This window comes from Alligator mississippiensis, chromosome 3 (genome assembly GCF_030867095.1).
Source record: "Alligator mississippiensis isolate rAllMis1 chromosome 3, rAllMis1, whole genome shotgun sequence".
NCBI lineage: Eukaryota > Metazoa > Chordata > Crocodylia > Alligatoridae > Alligator > Alligator mississippiensis.
The window spans coordinates 195526002-195544585 of record NC_081826.1 but is presented as its reverse complement, the minus strand read 5'-3'; the positions used below and the strand labels follow the sequence as shown (position 1 = coordinate 195544585).

Genomic DNA, 18584 nt, shown 5'->3' with positions numbered 1-18584 from the left:
CTTTTGTGACGCCTTTGTTCCTATGAGTTATTTGCTCTTCTGATTCTCCCAGTACAGTCTCTCTCCCTTCTTCCCCTCTCCCCTTCCTCTCCCTCCTCCCTTCCTACCTTTTGTATTCAAATCATTCATTCCACCTTATACACTCCTCTATGCTTGTCCTTTCACAGGATCTGATGAAGTGAGCTAAAGTTCACAAAAGTGTATGCTCTATTTACTTTGTCCATAAGGGGCATATCTACCTTACTTTCTATGGATTATCTCAGCAAAGTTCTTCAGAGAGCTGTGAGCAAGTTTGCATCATAAGCATTTCAGATTTCCTGTTCAGTTTCAGTGTTTGTAGGCCTGGCTGCAAAAGATAAAAATGCAGTAAAAATATTTTAGGAAGCTCTAGTCAGATCTGAACCTTCATTTTAGGCTCCTCCAAAAGTTAAGTCCATAGATTTGTGGCAAATAAGTTGTGCTTATCACTTCAGTGGAAAGTTTAATCAATAACATCTCTTTTTTTGACATTGCTATCAGAAATGAATTCAGGGAAGCAGATGGCTATCCATGTTGTATACATGTACAAATGTGGGCTTGTTGACATCTCAGCTTGTTTTTTTTCTAATCAGCTACTGTAAGCTAAATGTAAACAATACATGCACATTAAAAATCAAAGTATATATTCAATGATCTAAATATTCAAAACTGGGTACCTAATGTTATCCACCTAAAAAATCATTTAGAGGCATTGCAATGAGTGGCATAATTTTCAGAGATGCTCAACACCTTACCTTTAATTGAAAGGCATTTCAAGTTGTGAGTAGTTAGCATTTCTGAAAATCCAGACCACCTCTGTCAAGGTGCCTAAATACTGATGTTAGACAGAAGCATGTGAATATTTTGGCAAATTGTTCTTGAAACTTATACAATTCAAAATTATAAAGTAATTTAATGTGTAACATCTGGTTTACAACTCTCTTTCATAAGAGACTTTAATTCCTGTTTTTGTAGGTCAAAAAACAAGGAGTCAGGATGATATCCTGAACAGGAATGTAACAGATAATGCTCTTCCTGTAGCAGTGATTAGCCTTTATAGTTGTTCTTCCCTGAAAGGAAAAAGGGTCAGTTTGTCATTTGTTGGCTATCTACACTGACAGAGAACTGAAGAATAACTGGAAGAAAATCCACTCAGTTTTATGCATTTTTATAATTGCGTTGTATACTGTTCCAGTCAAACCAAACAAGGTAAGTGATAAAAGGTCTGTTCTAAAATATGACTTCTAATCATTTAAGTATGTTCCAGTTTATTATTTCAGAAACACTCATGCAGAACAGCAGAGATGCACTTACATTGAACAGGTAACATGAAAGTAGCTGTAAACTAGAATCTCAGAATCTAATGGCAAACGGTAATTCATGATTTGTGTAAGGCATCTCCTATTATAGTTCTCTGACCTTTATTGATTTGGGGTGCATTTTGTTTTTAAAGTTAGATTTAATTCCCTATTAATGCAATTTCCTTTGGACTGTAGTGGTATCTGAAAGTATTTGCAGTTTACTTACAAATTTGTCAACGGTACTCAGAGTAGGTGCGTTAGCAGCAAAATCCAGACTTTCAGCACTTATGACAGCTGTTTTATTTTCCAACAGTAAAAAAAAAGAAAAAGTTTTTTTCTGCTTTTTTCCATAGTTGTTTATTAATGTTTATATTGAATATACTTTTAAAACACTTTCTTCTTTAAACATATTCATATTGTAACACTTATCATATTTATTGCTAGGACTTTAAAAACAGTTGTTTTAACACAAAAAAATCGGAAACAATAATGTATTCTTGTGTGTGTGAAAGTCTGTCTTTCCCCACATATTCCAGATGGAAAGGATAAAATGTGGTAATGGATCTGAACATTTGTGTGTGTGTGTAATGTATATGGATACAGATCAGAAATTTGTAGCTTACACTCAACTCTAGATGCATTTTATGCTCCGTGATACATATGGCAAAATCAGCCTCTATTAAGATCAAATCCAAAAATGAAAGTTTTAAAACACAAACATATTATAGTGCAGATTTTCAACTGGAAGACATATTTTAAGTAATCATATTAAGTCCATAAAATGAATCACAAATGCTCCACAGATTCCAGATAGTTTTTAATTAAAGCCAGGCAAAATCATTTTAGCAAAGAATATATTTGACAAATTTAGATTTACTGGTTTGTGAAATGTCTACAGGCAGCTTATAATTTTCTCGACTCTACTATTTATGAAAACATCTTTACAAATACTTCAAGGTCCCTCTTTTTTGCAGGGTCTTTTTGTATTCACATCATCCTGATCAACAAGTAAGATTCTTGGAATCAGTCATCATAGGCATATAATCAAATTTCACTTACCATGAATATTTTCTAATCTTTATACAGTTACTTCAAGTTTGCCGTTCCAGCTAATATTTCTTCTAGTAAAGTTGGCAAACATAAATGAGTAAACACAGACAAAGTAAATCTAACATTTATTAAAGTATTAATTGATACTTTTTGTGTCTTCACCTACCTCTAGCCTGCACAACAAAATGTGCTTGAATAGGGGTTGTGAATAGGTTGTACATTATGTATAGTACATTCAAATGGAACATAAGCTTGATCGGACAAGAGTATCCATCTTTGTTCGTGTGTGAATGGATTGGGATTCTGGCATGGACAAAAAGCTAAATGCTGCAGTTTTATTATTTTCACTCAAACAACTTTAAACAATGGCACACTATGCATTTTCCATATTTTCTGCCTGATGTGAGACTGCTCTATGGTAGTGGGTTGTAAAGTTAAAATCTCAGTTCCCTATACCTTCCATGGCCTTCTGCTTCTCTCTTCTGTTTCTCATTGCCCTATTCCACCTCAGTGCTTTCTATCTCTCCTTTTGGCTCTCTCACACCTCCCCAATTCTCCCAGTCCCTTGCACATGTACCTCTTCTATTCTTTCAAAAGCTGACTTTGTAACACCCCCCCCCACCCCCCACCCTGCAGCTTTACCAAAGTCTCTCTTAACAGAATCAACAGTTTGACTGTTTTTATCTGGGTTCTCAAAGTTTGGGTATACTTTACTGTAGATGCTGATTTCATAGTTGCAGAGGAGATGAATTATGGAGTTTCATCATAGATTATTAAACAACCATTGGGCAAGCAATTTAAAATATGTTAATTTCTTCCCTGTGACAGAAAAATTATGTATAAAGTCTCTTATTGGGGATAAAATGGTCAGAAATTACTAGTTTTGGTTGAAGAATTTGAGCCAAAAAATATTTTGTGAATGTGAATAAACGGCCAAGACACCAAACTAAATAACCGTATTGAGGTGGAGGTTAAGGCCTTGCTACATGGTAATTTTGGGTGGCTCCTGGAGCTCTGGACTGTCTGCACATTAACATTTTACAGTGGTTTTAAGCATTTGTTTTGCGGCTCAAAGTTACACCACTCCAAGGCAGGATTATCTCTGATCTGCGCTTCCCAGCTCCTATTCCCTTAAGGTATGGCCACTCCTCACTGATGTGCTGCCCAAGTTGAACCCCTCCAGTATCTCAGGATCTCTCACACCCCCACTCTTAAAGCAGGGATGGAAGCCTGTCCTGGCTCACAGAGCCCTCTAGTGGCAACTCACAGCTGGAGCTCCTAGTCCTGTCCCTGCTCACCAGGCCTATAATGGCAAGTCACAGCTGTGCATGTGGGGGACAGTCAGAGAAGGTTTCTAGACTATGGGGGTAACTGCTCCAAACTCCAAGCCAGCACTAATGCTGATCAACATTTGTGCGGATGAAGGTGTAATGCACAACAAGGCCCTTAGACTACCATCAACTAGTATACATTTACTCTGGTTTCATATGCCTATTCACAGCTGTTGTAATCACAAGTTAAACATACTTTAATGGTCAAGAGAATATTAAGTTTGTAAAGTCTCATGTTTCAAAGTCAGGAAAACAGTCTGTTTTAGTAGCCCACATTAACAGCTAAGAAGGCCTTTGTATAGACACTTGGTCAATGCTTAGACATATCTTCCAAAAAGCTTACTTTGCTAGGCAGAGTGAATTGTTCAGTCAGTGATCTCCACTGCAATTAAATAACTAGTTGGAGACATTTTTTAACTCACAAGTCATACATGACCTTGTGATGGATATATATTGGGGACCAAAGGCATGCTATGAAGATGTAGGGTGTTGTTTGTTCATAAAAACAAAACTTGGACTGCACACTCACCCTGACTACATGAGCTCTGTGCTGGGAGAGGGTCGAAATTAGAGGAGTGATTCCATGGCAGGTACAGAAATTCTCTGCTAATAGCCCCACATCTGTGGAAAGAATAAGTCAATTACTCACTCGCACTATTGATCAAAGACCCAGGCTTGCCTAAAAGCTTCATAAATATTATTATTTTATTTATTTATTTATTTGTATTCAATAGCACCCAAAGGGGCTATCAAGATTGGGCTCCATTATACTGTATACAGTATATTACAGACACCAAGCAGTATTTATGAAAAAAAGATCCCACAAGCAGAAGATAGGAAAATGGAAGTATTGTGTTCCCTGTTTTGCAGATGAGGAACTGAGATTTGGGGTTGGATTTTTCAGAAGCACTTAATGTTGCTTTAACTCCACTACTAGACATCTATAGTAAAGCTCCCATTGACTTCAAAATACTTTATAAATACCAGCCTAAATAACTTACCTTATGTCATGCAGCAAGCTGTAGAAGAGCTAAGAATTGAATCCAGATTGTTGGGGCTAGGACTCGAGAGATAGAAGGTGTGGACAGAAGTTGCTTTTTTTGCCATTTAAAGTGCTTTACTGCCATGACTTACCAGGTGTGCACAGCTTTTACAGACTTTAAAACATGAGTACAGTGCTTTAAATTAACTCTTGATAAATGAGAAATTCATTTTGAAGTGCTGCATTTTACAGCACTCTAGCAACCTACAGTGCTTTAAATAACTTCTGTATGCTGGTCAAATTTCTGGCAATTCCACCAGTATTCCATGGGCTTTGCAAGCTTGGTTAGTGCTCCCTGGCACCACCTGAGAGCACAAGCCAAGCCTGAAAAAGCCGTCCACCCACCCTGCTCCTGCCAGCCAACTGAGACAGCAGTGATCGAGCCAGATGGGACTGGGGTGGAGAGGAGAGGGGAGGGTGCATCCTGGCTCCTGGGAGCATGGCCCCCTCAGTAGCTGAAGGAGCTGGCTCTGTGCTGGGGGTATCCAGGCCTTGTGGAGCTCCTGCCACCCCAGAAGGCCAGTGGGTGCCCAGCAGGACTTGCAGATGGGGCAGGCTCTGGGCTGAGGAGAAGGGGGTTGGTTCTGCTCTGTGCAGCCCAGGAGGGAGGAGAGTGTTGGTGCCTGCTCCATGCCATCTTGCCTGGCTGGGGACCTACTCCCTTCCAGCATGGTTTGGAAAGGGTCTCTTCAGTCCTGGATGAGTTAGAGAAGCATGGGGACTTGGCATGTGTTGTGGGGGGAGCTCATCAAATACCCACAGACCGCAGAGCCCCAGAGCAGCCAGGGCTGAGAGCCTGGCACACTGCCTGGGCACTGCCTTGGGGGATCTGAGGCTGGAATGGCACCTGTTCCCCCACAACTCCCCTACTCTGCTTCTCCCAACCCCACTTTCCCTTTCTGTGCCACTGCTCCCACCCTTTCTTTCACTGCTCCCACCCTTGGCTGGGGAAATTCCAGCACCGAGACCCCCTGGGGTTACAGGAGCAGGGAAAGGGCTGCAGCAGGAAAAGCCACCAGGGTTCCCCAGACCCTGCCCAGAGCTGCTTCTCTGATGGGAGGCCCCAGGGCTGTATGGCCATGCAATCACTAAGGGGTGTCGAGAGTACTCCTCCCTCCCCCCACCTGTCCTTTATGGCTGCATTGCCCAGTTCACAGTTCCCTTTTTTGCCTTGCTTGCTTATGGGACCTGGGCAGGGAAGGGGAAAGAGAGGGGAGGAGGTCTCCAGCAGGGCCTAGGCAATGCAGCTGTGCCTTGATGTCACCCCCAGGTGCCAGCCCCCTTCCAGACAAATGCACAGGTGCACAGATACACTCCCCCCCACCCCGTGCAAGCACATGCATACATGCATGCACACCCACATATGCATGCACACCCACATATATATGCATGCATGCCCTGCCTCTGCCCTCCAGCCCCTGAGACTCTGCATGGTTGGGGATCAGATGCTTGGAGCTGGACTGTGGAGTGTGGACTGTGGAGTGAGAGCTGCTGCCTGGCTTGTGGCAGAAGTGGTGCCTGCTCTCAGTGCTGGTGTGGGAGGGGAGGAGAAGTGCGAGTGAGGGTAGGATGAGAGGCTGAGTAACAGCTTCTCATCCCACCTCTGCCTTCTCCACTGGTCTGCTGCTGTCCTCATTCTCCTTCAGCCTCAGGGGTAGGGTTGCCAACCCTCCCAGATTGGCTAGGAGTCTACCAGAATCAGCATTGATCTCCCCGTCACTATTAAAAGCAATCCAGGAGATTTTAAGAGTATATTATATTACGTCATGTTGGGGAAAAAAATCTCCCAGAATAGCTTCAGTTAGAGTTGGCAACCCAACTCAGGAGGCTGCAGTTTGCCCCCTGCCTCCTAGCTTGGAAAGTGCAGGGAGGCTCAGAGGTCTTCTACGGAGCACTGCACTTCTGTCATGTTTAAGAGTGTTGCAACTTTACATTGTTATAAAAAGTGCTCTAAATTACAGCTTTGTAAAACATGCATGGAGCACTTCTAGATTCAGTTCTTAGCTCTTGACAATCCTTCCTTTTCAATGTAGGTCTTGGGTTTTACCTTTAGATTTTTCTTTTTTTTTAATTTCCCTGTAAATTTGAAAAATACCTTAAGGATGAAGAAGTGAGTTATAGGTGAGATCTATTTTGAGATCTATGATTTGCAAAAGCTTATGCTCTACTAGCAAACTGCCTGTCAAGAATGATGGGGCAGGCAGGGAAAGAGTGCCGCCATCCACCACCCCATGTCGCCACTGCCCCCCTAGAGTAGGGGGGAGGGAAGCTTGCCCTGCTGTCCCCCTCTGCCAGCACTCTGCGCTGCTGGCCTCACCCCCCTCTCCCTCGGCCCAGAGCACCACCATGATGGCAGGGATGGAGCAGGGGGTCGAGGCCAGCCGCTCCATCCCTCTGTTCCTGCTGTCATGGCGGCACTCTGTATTCTGATTGGTTGTTTCACTAACCAATAAGAATGCTCCAAGAGCGTTATGGACAGACAGACAGATGGACTAATCCCTTTACTGTATAAGAATTTAGGTCATCTTTAAGGTACATATCTGCCCTGCCTTCTACCTGACTTCAACCTAACATGTCAAACCATCTCTCTCTGCTCATATAAAACCAGAAATAGAATTAATATATATTGCATAATAATGCAGTTTTAAAACGCATATACCATTTAGAGTTGCTACAACCACAAACATATTGAGTGCAGGGCCAGAAAGTTCTAAATAGGGAAAGGCATGTATTTCTGTGTGTGTTTCTTCAACTGCTACCTGATTCCTGAATTACAAAGGCGCACACGATATCTGAAAGAGAATGAGCTGTAATTTTAATAAGTAACTTTTAAGATGATTTGATCCATTTGCTATTGTACTTTCAGTTCAGCTGAATTTCATCTAGTTGGGAGAATTTAAAGATTTTTTTTGTCACTCTTTTATTATTGTTGTCATTGTCTGAGTTGTTCAAAACGAGCAAATGTCCTCCTTCAAGTATGTTCTTACCAACTTCTCTCTCAAATTTTATGGCACTTCTTTTTGGCAAGATCTGACTATTTGAAATTCTCCATAGTTTGAAAAAGTCAGGCACATGCACACCTACCAAAAGTGATTCTCCACTGCCAATTTTAACAAACTTTTAAAGGAATAGTCAAGTTACTTTTAATTAATTTGCATGTGAAACTGAGAAATTGGACACTCTTTATTTTTTCTAGTTTAAATGTTTCCAAAATTTTATTTTCTGTTAATAGAAAAGAAATAATGTTAAAATATATATAGATAATAAAATCCATTCTGTAGGACATGTGACTCATGCACTTTAATTTTGCAGTGGGAACTCAGAGGGAACATTTCAGATTGTTTAGGGGAGACCACAGAAAATTCAGAATACAGAAAGTTTTGTAATGTGAAGGGTCTGATTCTCAAAGGTCTTTTATATGTTCAAAACAAAGGTAAATGTTATGTGCCAAGTATATTCATAGAACTGTTTTCACTACCTAAGCAAATAAGGCAACTGGTACATGCAAATAGATTTCCAAGTGAACTTCTGCATGTCCCAAACATAAATTGTATGGAAAACTATTATATTACATTTGCAAATTACATATCTAATGGCATGTTTATGTTTTCAATGGACACTTTGTCAACAGTCAATGGACACACTGTCATCCTTGTTTTCACATTTTGGTTCCCACAACACTGATAAATCTAAGATACAACATTGCATAATGTGCGGGCCGGGCCCCGAGCCCGCCCTCGTCACCATGCGCGGCGGTGATTCTGATCCCATTCTGGTCGCCATGGGCAAGCCGGGGGCGAACCGGGGTCGTACCGGACCCGTCTCTGGTGCACGCGGGCTGTGGCCATCAGCCCGGACACGCGGGGTGGGAGAAACCGTGGGATGGTTTTGTGCACGCAAGTTAGAATTAGTCACGGAGGCGTAACGGTTGATTGAAAAGATTGTTTACTTACACCCAAAGATGGTATCGGTGTAGGCTGGATAAGTTTCCAGGCACAGCTCCCACTTGAACCCTCGTTGGAGGACTCTGACAAATCGATTGCTCCCACGGAGTTTGCTAGGCTCCGCGGGTCCGGTTAAGTTGAATTCGAAAAGTTTCCCCGGAGCTATTCAGGCTCCGCGGGTCCAATAAGTTTTCCCCGGAGTTTGCTAGGCTCCGCGGGGTCCGAAATTATAGGAAAGGGATACGTCTAGGATTGCGCTCAGCGACGGGGAGAGGCGAGAAGCGAAAGCTCCGTAGGCTCGGCTCTATTGCCTCTCTCTGCCTGCTTAGGGGAGGTGCGCCGGATCCGCGAGGGTCCACAGCGCTTGGAGATCTTCACACAGAATCTCTCTCTCTCCTCCCTCCTCCAGCTTGGGCAGAAACTACCCAAGCCTTGTGTACGGCTAGCAAGCCAATCGCTAGCCACCACGTGTGCCTAAATTAGGAGTCGGCCAATAACATGGCGTGGACTCTAATACAAATGGCGGGAACTTCTTTGCGGCGAGCATCACTACGATGCAAAAGGAATGCACACTGCAAAGAAGCTGTAATTTTGGCAGGAAATCCCCCGTTGCACCAGAGCTCTCTCTAGCAGCAGAGAGCTCTACCGTGCAAAGAAAGCGACAAAAATGGCGGGAAATAATTTAGCAGTGCCAAAGCACACACACAAACAAAAAATCACAACTTTGGGTTGTGACATCCCCCCTTGCTGAGAGCATAGCTAAATTATGCCACACTCTTCTGAGCAATCTAAAATCTGTTGTGATCGTCCAACGAGTGAACAAGCCATCAAACAAACACACGAACATAAAATTCGCTGTCCTGGGATCAAGTTACATAACAATCAAGAAATAATAACCAACACAAACACATAATCTGATTCATGACAAACACTACACGATCAGGGCTTCAGTGGGCGTCGTGACGAAGTCATACATCAGGCCCTCACTTCTTCCGGTGGTGTCATCCCTCTTAGGGCTTCCCCTTGTCATACGCTCTGAATCCCGGATCTGTAAACAGAAAACTCTCAAAACAGATTAATGATCTGATTCAATAAACTTAAACAATCTTAAACGATTCCTATGGCTTAATTAGACGAAATTGTCGAAGATTCATCATCTGGTTCTTCTAAATAGCGGAAACCTAACTGATAAGCTAACTGCCATTGGCCTGCGTCCCCCAAAATTCGAAGCTGCCGCTTGTTAAGTCCGGAACGCTGTAAGAGAAATCCAAACATGTATTACTCCTCTAGGGTTCTCGGTGGCAGTGGTGGAAGATCGGATCCACGTCGTCTGGTGCCTTGGATCCTGGTCGCGTGTTGACAGTCCCGATCATAAGACAATCTTGGCTCCATCAGGATACGCAGTCTCGGCAGTTCACAAAGAAAATTACTCACTAATCATGTTTAAATTCCGTGGTCATAAGATCTAGCCATGAAATTATAGCTTCATTCCATTTCAGATTCTTTATACCATTGTTGTAGATCTGTCCAAGCACGAATGCGATTGGTGGCGACATCTCGCCCATCCGTTGCCAACCATGATTGCAGGGCAAGCTGTTTTTTCAGGAGTCGATGTTGTTAAAGTCTGAACTGCTGCCGCGGGGGTTACTGCTGCTGTTGCTGCTTCAGGCAGGAGGGGCGGATGCTCTCCTCCGCTTGACTCTCTCCTTCGTCGGCAGGAAGGCGTAGTCGGCCGGGACGCCACTGCGTTGCTAGGCGGGGTTGCCAGCGATGACACTGCGTCGATGGGCGGAGTCGCTGACCGAACTCTCACGGGTTCGTTAGAAGCTCCACCCTTCTTTTCCGGTTCTTCCACGCGGTCTCCCTCTTGCTTGGTGCCATCTTGAACGGGCGTTTCAGGCTCTTTTTTCTCAGCCGCTTCTTTGACCGGTCGGATCACCATCTGCAGCTGGGCTTTCAAACTTAAGTTTCTCTGCTTTAGATTCATTATAGCACGAATAGTTGCACTACCTTCTCCCCCCTTGTCGTACCGCAAGGCTATTCTTTCATCCGCGGGGTGCTCCTCCGTCTCCAGATCTTTACGGAGCTTGGATGGAAGCTCACAACCCCGTAATCTAGTCATTACTATTCCCGGAGAGAATGGGCCGATGGGCTCCAGTTCTTCACTCTCCCGAGCATATCGTAGGCATCAGGCACACTCCCGGGTGAAAGTCGGGTTCGTTTCGCCCGCCGGGTTGGGTTCGGCGAGGGACACAGTATCGAGGGGCCTAAACAGGACCCGCTCATCTCTCATTATACACCCGAACGCCGCAGGGAGCAAATACACTTCCCTTTCTTTCGGGGCTCTGTCTTTGGAGATTCCCTCTTCTCCCTTTAGCGACAAACAGCCGCTTACAAATCTTTCACCCGTTCCGCCCGCCTGGTGGTAAGCGATATGGATCTCTAGTTCTTCAAAATTTTTCACTTGGCGTTGGTTATTGCGCCAAGGGCAATTCCTAACTAACTCTAACTCGAGCGTGCTCTCTCTTAATTCCGTCTGAGTTGTTACGTGCGTGCTCTCTCCCGATCTTGATCCCATGTGCGAATTTTCTCCCAATCTCAATCCCATCCTCGTCGCCATGTGCGGGCCAGGCCCCGAGCCCGCCCTCGTCACCATGCGCGGCGGTGATTCTGATCCCATTCTGGCTGCCATGGGCAAGCCAGGGGCGAACCGGGGTCGTACCGGACCCGTCTCCGGTGCACGCGGGCTGTGGCCATCAGCCCGGACACGTGGGGTGGGAAAACCGCAGGATGGTTTAGCGCACGCGAGTTAGAATTAGTCACGGAGGCGTAACGGTTGATTGAAAAGATTGTTTACTTACACCCAAAGATGGTATCGGTGTAGGCTGGATAAGTTTCCAGGCACAGCTCCCGCTTGAACCCTCGTTGGAGGACTCTGACAAATCGATTGCTCCCACGGAGTTTGCTAGGCTCCGCGGGTCCGGTTAAGTTGAATTCGAAAAGTTTCCCCGGAGCTATTCAGGCTCCGCGGGTCCGATAAGTTTTCCCCGGAGTTTGCTAGGCTCTGCGGGGTCCGAAATTATAGGAAAGGGATACGTCTAGGATTGTGCTTGGTGACGGGGAGAGGCGAGAAGCGAAAGCTCCGTAGGCTCAGCTCTATTGCCTCTCTCTGCCTGCTTAGGGGAGGCGCGCCGGATCCGCGAGGGTCCACAGCACTTGGAGATCTTCACACAGAATCTCTCTCTCTCCTCCCTCCTCCAGCTTGGGCGGAAACTACCCAAGCCTTGTGTACGGCTAGCAAGCCAATCGCTAGCCGCCACATGTGCCTAAATTAGGAGTCGGCCAATAACATGGCGTGGACTCTAATACAAATGGCGGGAACTTCTTTGCGGCGAGCATCACTACGATGCAAAAGGAATGCACACTGCAAAGAAGCTGTAATTTTGGCGGGAAATCCCCCGTTGCACCAGAGCTCTCTCTAGCAGCAGAGAGTTCTACCGTGCAAAGAAAGCGACAAAAATGGCGGGAAATAATTTAGCAGTGCCGAAGCGCACACACAAACAAAAAATCACAACTTTGGGTTGTGACACATAACACAAACAGAAATTACCTTGCACACCTTGCAGCTACTTCCCTATTCAACTGAGGCATAATAAGCTGCTTACAAGTACAAATACCCACTTTGTATGTGCATTTGTTTTAATTATGCAGGTTTATGTGCATATTTTGTAGATATAATTGTGTTCCTGACCTCTTTTAAATTTGGGTCCAAAGTAATTAGGAAAATCAGACCAATATAATAAACTAGAGGTAAAAAATAGAAGGGAAAGATTCTGTCTCAATTATATTGTCAAGTGTCTATTTTCATCATAGTTTATCTCAGCATATAACTGGAGAACTTCCTATAACCTGACTGTCACTAACACAAAAATCTCTAGTTAGAGTTAAGCTATACTGAATAATCAACCTAGCCACCAGGTTCTAGGGATTGAACCTGGGATTGAGCTCTATTTGAACATTGCTAACACTGTCTTACAATTCAGTGGGCCTGCCCCAACATTTTACAGCTTGAGTGCAGTAACATTGGATCTCAAATGGCAGTGAAGACAGGTGCCAAGACCTTAAATAATGTTTACTTGCAGTACATGATTCAGCCACTAGATGTCTCTGTATGCTGTACAACATTACAGTCAGGGTGTGGCTCCTGGTAAACAAAAAAGATAGCTAGAATTCAAGCTGCCTAGAAACATATGAAAGATTTTTGGGTAGATCTCACTGCACATTTTCTTTAAAAAACCACCAAAATTTTATTGGAAAATGCTAGTTCACTTTGCTTGAAATGTTTACTTCAAAATACTGCAGATTTGGCAAACTTCTTCCTGACTCCAAGGCAGGCAGGCTTCCAACAGAGCCTGTCCTAAATTTCTGATAGGTCTGCTCTAGTATTGGGGACCCAGGAACCTCAAGGGTCCCTGACCACAAGGATGTCTGCTGGTGAATCTAATCTGGGACCAGGAGGTTTGAAATTGTAGGGTATCTCGTCTTGGGACAGCTTACTGACATGTCTGCCCCAGTGATTGTGGAAGCTGGGGTGTCCTCAGGCTCAGGTAGCCTGGGAGCTACAGAGTCAACCCAGAGCACACGGTAGTAGTCACTTGAAGCTTCTCAGTAAAATGACATGTCAGTGTGTCTGATATGTTGTAAATTGAAATTTTTTGGTTTGGGTCTGATTCAGACTAAAAAACAATTTTTTCAAGACTGCATTTCTCATGAACTGGAAATTTTACTTTTCAGTGTGGCCTACTCCCGAATCATCGAACCCAGTCCCCTGTTTTTTCACATAAGCCTTTCCATGAACAGATCAAGTTCCACCAGTTACAGCAAAAGGCCGGACAACTGCAGTTCCATCAACCCCGCAGTATCCCACTGCAGTGTTCATCAGAAAGTGACCCTGGTCATCTATATCTCCACTCTGATACATATTAAAGTAAACTGATTTTAGGCCACTGCACAGTGCACTTGTCAACAAAGTACTTCAAAATGCTGTACTGTATTTTCAGATGTTTCAGGAGATTACCAACTGAATTCATGTTTTATAACTGCAGAGAAGTCAGTCCCAGTCATTGCAGTTATCCTGTAGTTATATATTTTGTCCCCGCTACCCCTATGAGGTCAGTCTAGAACCTCACTCCTTCAACAGGATACTTTCTTCACACCGTATTTCACCATATTTGGGATCAGGAAGGAATTTTACCCCATGGTCAAATTGGTGCAAATTGTGGGGGGCTTTTGCCTTCCTCTGTAACAGGGGCATGGCCCTTCACATGGAATCTCTTGAGTGTACATTAACTTATTTTAGAAATAGGATGTTGGCTGTGGTGGTCGTTTCCTTGCTTTACCTCTGGCAGGCTAGGGTGTAATGTCTTGGGTTGTGTCAGAGTTGTCAGTAGTTTCGATATGGATTTGTATAGGACAGTTTGGATGGGGATGATCCTGCCTCACAAGGAGGGCAGTAAAGCACTGGAACAGGCTACCCGGAGAGGTTGTTGGGACTCCATCTGTAGACCTCCATCTCCAGACCTTTTACAGAGGTAGTCAAAGCTTTGGCTGGGATGATGTAGTTGCAGACAGTCCTGCTTTGATCAGGGGGCTGGAGTACCTGACCTCCCGAGGTCCGTTCCCACCCTCGTTTTCTGAGTCTTATGCTTCACTCAGGGTCCTTCGGAAGAGAAGCGACACCGAAGTCAGCGCAGGCGCCACACACACGCCACCTGCAATGTTGCACGCATGGTTGGGAGAAGGGGAAAAAAAGCAACTCCTGTTTTCACCTGTGACAAATAACATGGCCCAGCCTCGAGTTCAGAAAGCGTGCCATCTCTCTGGGGATGCCAATGCTGTTTCAGTCTCTTCTGGGAGGTTTCACCGCATGATGCAATGACGTGAATTATGGCGCACAGACGTTATGCCAGGAAGGCAAATGCACATTACTATTACATTTTAAAAACCCATGGGAGTACTGCTAAAATCGGATTCGGAGTATAAATCGGATTCGGCATTTCATGTCTTTCAATCAGCGTCCTATTCTTTATCTCCCGGGTAGCTCTCAGCAGTCTCCTGGAGATGTATATCTAATTCCTGGAGACTAAAAGGCAAACCTGGAGGCAGAGGCGCCTGGTAGGGGAGGCAGGGGGGCCCTCCTCGTTCTCTCTGGACTGGGTCTCCAAAGGTGCCTAGCGCCCCAGACACAGACACGTCCCAACGGGGAAAGGCCTCCTCCGGGAGAGGCGGAGCCAGGATGCTTTCAGTGCCAGGGTCCCTGCGGGTGGGCAGCTGTCACCGCCCCCGCCCTGCCCCCCTCAGCGAGATGGCCGCCTGCCCCTATTGTTCCGTCTGGCGAGGCCGCCCGAGCGGGGCGGGGCGGGGCGGGGCGCGGCGGGGGGAAGCCGGGCCAGGTTGGCAGCAGGGCAGTGGCAAGCGCTGCGGAGCGGGGCCGGGAGCAGCCGCCCACAGGTAGCTAGGGGCCGCAGCCCCGCCCCGCCCCCGCGCGCCCGGCTGGAGGGGGCGGGGCCGGGCCGGGCCGCGTCACCGCGGGGAGGGGGTGTGTGAGAGTGCGCGTGTGTGCGCGGGGCCGGGCCGGGCCGCTGCCACTCGCGTGCAGGCAGCAGCCGGGCGGGGATCACTACCAGGATGCCGCAGCCGCCCTGACCCAGCGCGGCGGGGCCCAGGTGAGCGCACCCCCACCCGGTTCCCCTGCCCGCCCAGTCCGGCCCCCCCGCCCGGCCGCGCTGACAGCGCACTCCCCTGCTTGGCTCTACAGCTCGTCTGGGCTCCCTCCTCCGCTTTGCGGCTTTGTAACTCACCCAGGACTAGCCCCTCCCTCCCCCCCCTTCTTAAGTTGGGAGGGAAAACTTGCTTTAATTCCCTTCTCTTTCCGTTTGTTTGGTTCAGGCTTCTGTGGAAAACCCGAAATCAGTGCCTCCCTCGCCCCCAGTTCTAGTCTGAAGGGAAAGCTTGCGGTTTCAGCGAAGTTGAGAAGACTTTTCAGCCACCCTCATTCGGCTTCTTTTAAATCTCCTCCGTCCCCCTCCCCTTTGACGCCGCTCCTTTTTCTAAGCGGCGGGGGGACCAGTTCATACATAGATAGAGCCGTGGACAATGAGGGTCAGCGGGGACCTCAGGAGGTCATCTCGGCTGACCCTCTGCTCAAAGCCGGGCTGTCTCCAGCTTCTCAGCCAAGGCTTTGTCTAGCCGGGGCTTCAAAAATCTCGAAGGATGGAGAGTGTGGGTAACTTGTTGCAGTGCATTATTTCCCTCCTGCTGAGAGGTTTTTTTTCTGATATCTAACCCAGGCTTCCCTTGCTGCATCTTGAGATGGTTGCTCCTTGCTCTGTCCTCTGCCACTTCAGTCCAGCTCCATCCTCTTTGTAATCAGCCTTCAGATAATTTATGGCCAGTCGTTTAAAGTGGTGGCTGCAGAGTGGGGGAGGGTCCCACGCCTTTTGTAAAGGAGGCTTTTCCGTGGGGAAAGAGGGGATTGCAGAAGGGAGGAGCTGTCTTCAGTTTGGAGGTAAGGGGGTATAGCCTGGGGTCTAGAACGCTGCTCAGCCACAGCTTTCCTTATGTCCCACTTGTGGATGCAGCCTCTGATCGGAGCGTGATCTGCTTGTGCTGCTGGCAAACTTCTTTTTTTGATGGGCTCTAGTTACACATCCCCAGCACATGGTTAGAGCTGACTTTTCAGCACGTGCTCCAGTTGATACTGATGGTAGACGTGGTGAGTTAAGGACAGAGCAGCTGTCTGAGGTTTTCATTCTGTCCGCTTTTGAAGTAGGCCTGTAATGACTTTTAAATGCTTTTTATTCAAATAGACATATTCCATTCCTTAGTCTTTGATGTCAGTTTTCACATGAAAAAAACTTTGGCAGGGCCTCTGTTCTTATAGCAGATGGGTAATGGCAGGTGCCATAGGTCTATTGTATTACTCCAATTCAACTACTCTTACCTGTATTTTAGATGGGGTTTTCAAACTCCTTTTGATAATGTGTACTTTTTTTAAATAGACATTTCTCTAACCAGACATCTCCTTTTCTTTTTGTTTTGCATGTTTTGCTTTCTTTTCTGATGTGAGCATGAACAGGATGGAAAAAAAATACCTTTTTATTTTAATTACAACAGATGCTTACATGGAAATATTGTACTTGCTGTAGTTCAGCTGCTTTTTTTTTTTTTTTTTTAAATGATAGATAGTAGTAGAAGCAAACAAGGGAGCCTGCACCATGGGAGCAGCCAGCTTTTGATGGACCATTGTAGAAACATGTACTTACACTTGGAGGCATGCCCATTTACATAACTGTCTAGTACAGTGCTAGTTCCAATATGTTACCTATTGCTAACGTTGTGACAAATATCAGTCTGCACCTAAGTTAGGTGAATTGCCCATCTGCCTAGTAGTTGTGTACTTTGTAACCTGGCTGTATTCAAAGTGATTAATTGGTGAAACTGGCTAGGACTTGTCCAATTGAAACCTAACTCAAGTAAGTCCTGTCAGTTTCAAGGCCACCATGGAGATAGCTAGGAACGAAGTAAATTTTACACTGAGGCTGTGTAAGGAGCATGCCCCTTTTTTTCCCCTCAGTACTGAAGACATGCACTTGAATGGCATCTAGCACATTATGTATGTGCCATCACAACTATAAACCTGAAAACAATACATTAATCATTTATTTTGTAGGTTATTTCTGATGCATGTTATTTCACCTGCATTTTCTTTGTTCATTACAATGCAGCTTGAAGTATTTGATTATCATCAACTCAATACAAAATGAATAATTGGCAAAAATAAGTGCTGTTTATTTTCAGCTTATGTCCAATAAACTGTAGTTTCTGGTATTGATAGTGGCTAACCAGACACTTTATATTTTTTTAAGGGATTTTTGGCTCCTCTGATTACAAGGTAGGCAGGTTAGAATTGGAGGAGCAAATGAGGAGGATGATACTGGTAAAATAATTGACAGATTAATAATATAAGCAATTACCCTGGGATTCTACACCCTTCATGAAAGGGCTTGACAGGCTGTTGAGAGTGACAAACACTTCGCAAGATAGCCCTTTGATTGTCTGTCAGGGGTATCCAGTTACCCAGGTGACTAAGCACCATGCTTGGTATTAAGAGGTATGCATTTAAATAAATTGTAACTGTTACACCATATGGATTTTTAATGGTTTGCAATCGAAGGAGGAAGATAATAATAAATTGGCATCTCAGTAGGGATAGCTTAAGTAGGGCACAGGCCTTTTTAAAGGCAACTTTAAATCTCAATTTTTGGGGTCTTTTTAAATGTCTTTAAGAGGAGGCTAGACATGCACCTGGCTGGGGTCATCTAACCCCAGTGCTTTACACCTGCCCAGGCCAGGTGTTCAGACTCATTGATCTACTGAGGTTCCTTCAACCCAAACATCAATGAATCTGTGTTTGAGTTCTTACTAACTGTAACCTTCCTGGAAGATAAAATGCACTGGAATCATTTTGCCTGCAACATTTACTTTGGCTTAATGTGTGTGTATTTGGGTAGAGTATATGTGACAAAGCTTAACCTAAAATTAACCAAAGGGATAATTTACTAGCACAGAGATTTTTCACAGAACTTTTAGAGGGATGGAATAGCTAAAATGTTATGATGAAAGTATGTTTAGGCCTGGGCTGTCCAGCTTCTCAGCAGCTGGAGCCCAGACACGGGGCCACACAATGTGGAGTTACCTCTGTCCTGTGCTGCCCTTACTACCATGCTGTCTCACCTTTCTCTGCCACGTGCCACATCCAGCTGTATGGTATCCTCCACTGAACCCCCTTTGCCACAGGTCCTACTCCACATGGACTTTCCTGTGCTTCCCCTGTCAC

The 18584-nt window shown here is 45.3% G+C and overlaps 1 protein-coding gene across 3 annotated transcripts in view; it reads left to right on the top strand.

The window, feature by feature from the left end:
• Positions 1 to 1128: 1128 nt before the first annotated feature.
• The window catches only part of CEMIP2 (cell migration inducing hyaluronidase 2), a 96638-nt gene continuing 79182 nt past the window's right edge, over positions 1129 to 18584 (top strand). The window contains exon 1 of one of the 3 annotated variants that reach the window (XM_014608762.3): positions 1129 to 1227. The gene's annotated coding sequence lies outside the window, so the exon portion shown is untranslated. Of the gene's footprint in view, positions 1228 to 15113; positions 15197 to 15301; positions 15412 to 18584 lie in introns of those variants that run through there. The other 2 variants (XM_019478139.1, XM_014608761.3) reach the window with 2 other exon arrangements.